Source organism: Arachis hypogaea, chromosome 14, assembly GCF_003086295.3.
Source record: "Arachis hypogaea cultivar Tifrunner chromosome 14, arahy.Tifrunner.gnm2.J5K5, whole genome shotgun sequence".
NCBI lineage: Eukaryota > Viridiplantae > Streptophyta > Magnoliopsida > Fabales > Fabaceae > Arachis > Arachis hypogaea.
In genome coordinates, this window is record NC_092049.1 from 30,943,608 (window position 1) to 30,952,436 (window position 8,829).

The 8,829-nt window shown below is 37.9% G+C and overlaps 1 non-coding gene across 1 annotated transcript; it reads left to right on the plus strand.

Annotated features, from left to right (window-relative positions):
• Positions 1-2,725: 2,725 nt before the first annotated feature.
• On the plus strand, positions 2,726-2,833 carry LOC112745360 (small nucleolar RNA R71). The gene has a single exon (XR_003173292.1). It is a non-coding gene; the product is annotated as a small nucleolar RNA R71 (small nucleolar RNA).
• Positions 2,834-8,829: the final 5,996 nt, after the last annotated feature.

Genomic DNA, 8,829 nt, shown 5'->3' on the forward strand with positions numbered 1-8,829 from the left:
CATGACTCAGAGGTGGAAGCAATTGTCTTCCCTTTCCTCTTTCTAGAGGTTTCTCTGGCCTTAGGTGCCATAAATAGTTATGGAAAAACAAAAAGCTATGCTTTTACCACACCAAACTTAAAATGTTTGCTCGCCCCCGAGCAAAAGAAGAAAGAAAGTAGTGGTAGAAGAAGAAGAATGAAGGAGATAGAGGGAGAAGGTGTATTCGGCCAAGGGTAATAAGAGAGGGTTGTGTTGTGTGAAAATGAAGAAGGAATGAGGGGTTTATATAGGAGTGGGGGAGGGTTTAGGGTTCGGCCATTAGGGTTGGGTTTGGGAGGGAAAAGAGTTTGAATTTTGGAGGTAGGTGGGGTTTATGGGGAAGAGAGGATGAATGTGAGTGGTGAAGAGGTGATGGGAAAGAGTGATTGAGGTGATTGGTGAAGGGTATTTGGGGAAGAGAGTTATGAAAAGGTGTGAAGAAGAGAGAAGAAAATATGGGGATTCTGTGGGGTCCACAAATCTTGAGGGAATTCTGTGGGGTCCACAGATCCTGAGGGGATCCTGTGGGGTCCACAGATCTTGAGGGAATCCTGTGGGGTCCACATATCAAGTGGGGTCGAGGACTTAGCATCCCTGCTCCAATTAGACGTGTAAAATGCCCTTGCTGTGCAATCCTGGCGTTTAACGCCAGACTGCTGCTTGTTTCTGGCGTTAAACGCCCAAATACAGCCTGTTTCTGGCGTTTAACGCCAGGCAGATGCTTGTTTATGGCGTTAAACGCCAGCTTGGTGCTTGTTTCTGGCGTTAAACGCCAGACAGATGCTTGTTTATGGCGTTTAAATGCCAGACTGCTCTCCTTCAGTGTGTGCTGTTTTTAATACTGTTTTTCATCTTGTTTTTTATTTTTCAGTAGTTTTTGTGACTCCACATGATCATCAACCTAAAGAAAACATAAAATAACAATAGAAAATAAATAAATATAATTAGACAACATTGGGTTGCCTCCCAACAAGCGCTTCTTTAATGTCAATAGCTTGACAGTGAGCTCTCATGGAGCCTCACAGATGTTCAGAGCAAGGTTGGAACCTCCCAACACCAAACTTAGAGTTTGAATGTGGGGTTTCAATACCAAACTTAGAGTTTGGTTGTGGCCTCCTAACACCAAACTTAAAGTTTGACAGTGGGGGCTTTGGTTGACTCTGCAGTGAGAGAAGCTTTTCATGCTTCCTCTCCATGGTTACAGACAGAGATCCTTGAGTTTTAAACACAAGGTTGTCCTCATTCAGTTGAAGGACTAACTCTCCTCTGTCCACATCAATCACAGCTCTTGCTGTGGTTAGGAAGGGTCTTCCAAGGATGATGGATTCATCCTCTTCCTTCCCAGTGTCTAGGATTATGAAATCACCAGGGATGTAAAGGCCTTTAACCTTTACTAACACGTCCTCTACTTGTCCATAAGCCTATTTTCTTGAGTTGTCTGCCATTTCTAATGAGATTCTGGCAGCTTACACCTCAAAGATCCCAAGTTTCTCCATTACAGAGAGTGGCATTAAGTTTATTCCTGACCCCAGGTCACACAGAGCCTTCTCAAAGGTTATGGTGCCTATGGTACAGGGTATTAAGAATTTGCCAGGATCTTGTTTCTTTTGAGGTAATTTCTGCCTATCCAATGCATTCAGTTCATTGGTGAGCAAGGGAGGTTCATCTTTCCAAGTCTCATTACCAAATAATTTGGCATTCAGCTTCATGATTGCACCAAGGTATTTAGCAACTTGCTCTTCAGTAATTTCTTCATCCTCTTCAGAGGAAGAGTATTCATCAGAGCTCATGAAGGGCAGAATGAGGTTTAATGGAATCTCTTTGGTCTCTAGATGAGCCTCAGATTCCTTTGGTTCCTCAAAGAGTTATTGGTCACTAGACGTCCCAGGAGGTCTTCCTCACTAGGATTCACGCCCTCCTCCTCCCTTGTAAGTTCGGCCATTATGGTTAAATCAATGGCCTTGCACTCTCTCTTTAGATTTTCTTCTGTATTGCTTGGGAGAGTACTAAGATGAGTTTCAGCGACTCTTTTACTCAGCTGGCCCACTTGTGCCTCCAAATTTCTAATGGAGGATCTTGTTTCATTCATGAAACTTAGAGTGGCCTTAGATAGATCAGAGACTATATTTGCTAAGCTAGATGGATTTTGCTCAGAATTCTCTGTCTGTTGCTGAGTGGATGATGTAAAAGGCTTGCTATTGCTAAACATATTTCTTCCACCATTATTAAAGCCTTGTTGAGGATTTTGTTGATCTTTCCATGAGAAATTTGGATGATTTCTCCATTAGGGATTATAGGTGTTTCCATAGGGTTCACCCATGTAATTCACCTCTGCTATTGCAGGGTTCTCAGGATCATAAGCTTCTTCTTCAGAAGATGCCTCTTTAGTATTGTTGGATGATTCCTTCAATCCATTCAGACTCTGAGAGATCATATTGACTTGCTGAGTTAATATTTTATTCTGAGCCAAAATGACATTCAGAGTATCAATTTCAAGAACTCCCTTCCTCTGAGGTGTCCCATTACTCACAGGATTCCTTTCAGAAGTGTACATGAACTGGTTATTTGCAACCATGTCAATGAGTTCCTGAGCTTCTGCAGGCATTTTCTTTAGGTGAATGGATCCACCTGCAGAATGGTCCAGTGACATCTTTGATAGTTCAGACAGACCATCATAGAATATATCCAGGATGGTCCATTCTGAAAGCATGTCAGAAGGACACTTTTTGGTCAGTTCCTTGTATCTCTCCCAAGCTTCATAGAGGGATTCACCTTCTTTCTGTTTGAAGGTTTGAACATCCACTCTAAGCTTGCTAAGCTTTTGAGGAGGAAAGAACTTGGCTAAGAAAGCCGTGACCAGCTTATCCCAAGAGTTCGGGCTGTCTTTAGGTTGAGAGTCCAACCATATTCTAGCTCTGTCTCTTACAGAAAATGGGAAAAGCATAAGCCTGTAGACCTCGGGATCAACCCCATTGGTCTTAACAATATTACAGATCTGCAAGAATTCAGTTAAGAACTGAAAGGGATCTTCTGATGGAAGTCCATAAAACTTGCAATTTTGTTGCATCAGAGAAACTAATTGAGGTTTCAGCTCAAAATTGTTTGCTCCAATGGCAGGGATTGAGATGCTTCTTCCATGTAAATTAGAATTAGGTGCAGTAAAGTCACCAAGCATCTTCCTTGCATTGTTATTATTTTCGGTCATGTCTCCTTCTTTTTCGAAATTTTCAGTCAGATTTTTTCCAAAGAGTTGTGCTTTAGCTTCCCTTAGCTTCCTCTTCAGAGTCCTTTCAGGTTCAGGATCAGCTTCAACAAGAATTTTTTATCCTTGTTCCTGCTCATATGAAAAAGAAGAAAACAAAAAAAGAAAATATGGAATCCTCTATGTTACAGTATAGAGATTCCTTATGTAAGTATAAGAAGAGAATAATGGAGGAAGGAAAAGATAAGAATCCAAACACAAGGGAGAGGAATGAGTTCGAATTCTTGGGTGAAAGAGGAGTGTTAGTAGATGAATAAATAAACAGAAGGGGATGAGAGATGAGAGAAATTCAAAAATTAAATAAATTAAAATAAAAGTATTTTTGTTTTTAAATTGAATTTAAAATAAAAAAATAAAAATTAAAGTTCAAAAATTGAGAAAGGAAAATTGAATCAAATTAAATTAAATTTAAAACAATTAGTTAATTAAAAAAAAGAATTTTGAAAAAGAGGGAAGGGATTTTCGAAAATTAGATAGAGAGAGTTAGTTAGGTAGTTTTGAAAAAGATAAAAATCAAACAAAAAGTTAAGTGGTTAATTGAAAAAGATTTGAAAATCAAATTTTGTAGAGATAAGAAAATAGAAAAGATTTTGAATTTAAATTTTGAAAAAGATGTGATTGAAACTTAAATTGAAAAATATTTGAAAAAGTAATTTAAAAAGATTTGATTTTGAAAATTAAAGTTGATTACTTGACTAACAATAAACAAAAAGATATGATTTAAAATTTAAAGATTGAACCTTTCTTAAGAGGCAAGTAACAAACTTTTAAAATTTTGAATCAATCACATTAATTGTTAGCATTAATTTCGAAAATATGAAATAAAAATAAGAAAAAGATTTTGAAAATAATTTTTGAAATTTTCGAAAATCATAAAATAAAATGAAAAAGATTTGATTTTTGAAAAAGATTTGAAAAAGATAGAATTTTTAAATTGAAAATTTGATTTGACTCATAAGAAACAACTAAATTTTGAAAAGTTTTGAAAAAGTTAACTCAAATTTTCGAAAATTTATGAGAGAAAAAGGGAAAGGTGTTTTTTTTATTTTTGAATTTTTAATTATGAAAGAGAAAAAAAACACAAAAAAGACACAAGACATAAAAATTATGAATTAAAACACATAATGCATGCAAGAACACTATGAATGTTAAGATGAACACTAAAAACACTTTGAATGTCAAGATGAATACCAAGAACTTATTTTTGAAAAATTTTTAAGAAAAGAAAAACATGCAAGACACCAAACTTAGAAATTTTCAATAATTAGACTCTAACAAATTAAAATTGCATATGAAAAACAAGAAAAGATGCAAAACAAGAAAACATGAAGATCAAACAAGAGGATTCATCAAGAACAACTTGAAGATCATGAAGAATGCATGATGAATTTTCGAAAAATTAAAGGAAAATTAAAACACATGCAATTGACACCAAACTTAAAAACTGATTATAAGACTCAAACAAGAAACATAAAATTATTTTTGGTTTTATGATTTTATTAAAATTTTTTTGGATTTTTCGAAAATTATTTGGAAAAAGCAAAATAAGGATTTCAGAATTTTTAATAAGAATTCCAGGAATCTTGCAATGTTAGTCTAAAGCTTCAGTCCAGGAATTAGACATGGCTCACTAGCCAGCCAAGCTTTCAGTAAAAGCTTCGGTCCAAAACACTAGACATGGCCAATGGCCAACCAAGCTTCAGCAGATATTGCCTACCTCCCATGTATTCAACAACTATGTGTGTACTTGCCAAATGGGTGAAGATCAACAAGCTCTTGTGATGATAAGTTGAAATCCCGGTCCAAAAGATCAGACATACAGCCAGCCAGGATTCAACAAATCATCATGAAACACTAGAATTCATTCTTAAAAATTCCGAATAAAAATATAATTTTTTTTGAAAATATTTATTTTAAATTTTTTTTTGAAAATAAATAAAAGTAAAAAGCTTAAAAATAAAATAAAATTACCTAATTTGAGCAACAAGATGAACGTCAGTTGTCCAAACTCGAACAATCCCCGGCAACGGCACCAAAAACTTGGTGCGCAGAAATCGTGACAGTTCATTCCTTGGTAACGGCGCTAAAAACTTAATACGCACGTTCATAATCTTAGTTCTTTGTCACAACTTCGCACAACTAACTAGCAAGTGCACTGGGTCGTCCAAGTAATAAACCTTACGTGAGTAAGGGTCGATCCCACGGAGATTGTCGGCTTGAAGCAAGCTATGGTCATCTTGCAAATCTCAGTCAGGCAGATTCATATGGTTATGGTGAATTGATAATTAAAATATAAATAAAACGTAAATTAAAGATAGAGATACTTATGTAATTCATTGGTGAGAGTTTCAGATAAGCGTATAGAGATGCGTTCGTTCCTCCTGAACCTCTGCTTTCCTGTTGTCTTCATCCAATCATTCATACTCCTTTCTATGGCAAGCTGTATGTTAGGCGTCACCGTTGTCAATGGCTACATCCTGTCCTCTCAGTGAAAATGGTCCAATGCGCTGTCACTGCATGGCTAATCATCTGTCGGTTCTCGATCATACTGGAATAGGATCCATTGATCCTTTTGCGTATGTCACTACGCCCAGCACTCGCGAGTTTGAAGCTCGTCGCAGCCATCCCTTCCCAGATCCTACTCGGAATACCACAGACAAGGTTTAGACTTTCCGGATCTCAAGAATGGCCGTCCATGGATTCTAACTTATACCACGAAGACTCTGATTAAGGAATCCCAGAGATATTCATTCAATCTAAGGTAGAACGGAAGTGGTTGTCAGGCACGCGCTCATAGGTTGGGAATGATGATGACTGTCACCATCATCACATTCATATTGAAGTGCGAATGAATATCTTAGAATCAGAATAAGCTTGAATTGAATAGAAAAATGATAGTACTTTGTATTAATTCATGAGGAACAGCAGAGCTCCACACCTTAATCTATGCTGTGTAGAAACTCTACCGTTGAAAATACATAAGAGCAAGGTCCAGACATGGCCGAGTGGCCAGCCCCCATAAAGGTCTAAGATAGCATAAAACTGATCAAAGATATCTAATACAATAGCAAAAGGTCCTATTTATATCAGACTAGTTACTAGGGTTTACAGAAATGAGTAAATGATGCAGAAATTCACTTCTCGGGCCCACTTGGTGTGTGCTTGTGCTGAGCATTGAGCTTTATACGTGTAGAGGCTTCTCTTGGAGTTGAACGCCAATTTGTAACCTGTTTCTGGCATTTAACTCCACTTTGCAACCTGTTTCTGGCGTTTAACTCCAGAATGCAACCTGGAACTCGCGTTGAACGCAAGTTTGCATCGTCTAAACTCGGGCAAAGTATGTACTATTATATATTGATGGAAAGCCCTAGATGTCTACTTTCCAACGTAATTGAGAGTGCGCCATTTGAAGTTTTGTAGCTCCATAAAATCCACTTTGAGTGCAGAGAGGTCAGAATCCAGCAGCATCTGCAGTCCTTCTTCAACCTCTGAATCTGATTTTTGCTCAAGTCCCTCAATTTCAGCCAAAAAATACCTGAAATCACAGAAAAATACACAAACTCATAGTAAAGTCCAGAAATGTGATTTTTTATTAAAAACTAATAAAAATATACTAAAAACTAACTAAATCATACTAAAAACTATGTAAAAACAATGCCAAAAAGTGTATAAATTATCCGCTCATCAGTGCCAAAGCGGGTGGTCTGGGCTGTTACAGATGGTATCAGAGCCGGAACCCAGATTGATGTGCCAGCCAGGGCACTGGGCTCCCTTTGGGGCGTGGATTGTAAGGTCCCATATCGGTTGGGGAGGGGAACGAAGCATGCCTTATAAGGGTGTGGATACCTCTCCCTAGCATGACGCATTTTGACGAGTAAGTGTGGGGGGCTTCGGCTATCATCTCTATCGTCAAAGGCAAAACCATGAGGCCTTGTGTGCCAAAGCAGACAATATCGTGCTAGCGGGTAGTATGGGCTGTTACACATATCCTTCAGGACCACCCTGGCAAACTCTTGAGAAACGGCACAACTCCTCGAATTTGCTCGTATAGACAGCCATCGACATTGATCCTTGCTTTAATTGTAGTAGCTCCAATTTTTTAGCCTGTCTTGCAAAGTCTGAGAAGTATCTCTTGTAAAACTCCCCTTTGAACATCTTCCAGGTAATCACCTCGTCTCCATTCCCTTGTTGCAGCTGACGGTGAACTCCTTGCCACCAGTGTTGCGTTTCTCTACTCAACTGATATGCAGCAAATTTCACCAACTGACTCTCAGGTATATGTTGCGCTTGCATTACTTTTTCTATAGCTTGAAACTAATTATCAGCTTCCGTCGGATCAGTTAAACCCTTGAACATTGGGAGATTGACCTTCAGAAAGGTTGTTAGGGTCATCGGACCTCCATCAGCTGAGTTTCCTCCAAATCTGTTACCGTTCCCGTTCATCCTTTCCATAACTTGATTCGTAGCCGCAGTATTTGCATGCATAGCGTTCATAAGAGTGGTCAAATCAACCAAGAGCGTGGCTTAGGTATCTCCCGGTGTGCCTCCCTCATTTTCTCTTCGCGTTCGGGTTCGACCACGTCCACGACTCATCATTCGGGTCCTGTCTACACCAAAAAAGTGATATTAAGGTGATCAGTCTCAATATCTCAAGTTCAGTGCTTTGAATTCCCAAAAGTATACTCATGAATTTCATGCTAAATGTATCAGTTAGATATCCTAAATAGCACAGGCACAATCCAGAGTATGCATTGAAGCATAAGCAATCCATCCCTCAGGCTCACGAGGACGAACTGCTCTGATACCATAATGTAACACCCTAATATTCAAATCCTTATGCTCGAGTCATAAGTCAATGATAGTAAGATAGTATGACTCTCAAGGTGGATTATAATACATATATATTTATATAATTGAAAGGAGTTATTTAACGAGAAGCCTGAAAAGGAGCATAATAAAATCGCAATCGGGAACACTCTCTTATCGAAGAAAGAAGATAAAACGTATTCGGATAGCAAATCAAGATAAGGTATAAAAATAAGGAATAATAGAATAAAGACAAGGTACATATATGTATATAGACATGAGTATAATAGCCACTAGTCGCGACCTGCGAAGTTTAGGATGGCTAGGGTACAGTAATAAAATCAGTTGACAACGGTAATTTTCCTATCTCTCCTAGAATATACATCAAAGCCTCTATAGGTAAGTTTTCAAAAGGAAATAAATACATAATAAAAGGTTTTCAAAATAAGTTCGGAGAGATTCTAAACAAAAGTAAAAAAGAGTCCAATGATCTTCGCTATCTTTCAGATAAACCACAACTCACTAATGAGCACCTGGACCTGCATCTGAAAAATAGAGAATATATACGGAATGAGAACCCCCGACCCATGGATTTCTAGTATGGTAAAAATACCAAATAAATACAATGTACTATAATAAGAACTCACTAAGCATCCTAATCTTCCTTTTTATCAATTGTCCACCCTAGGTTCTCACTAATCCATAACTTAGGCAACTATCCTAGGGGATACTAAGTCTAA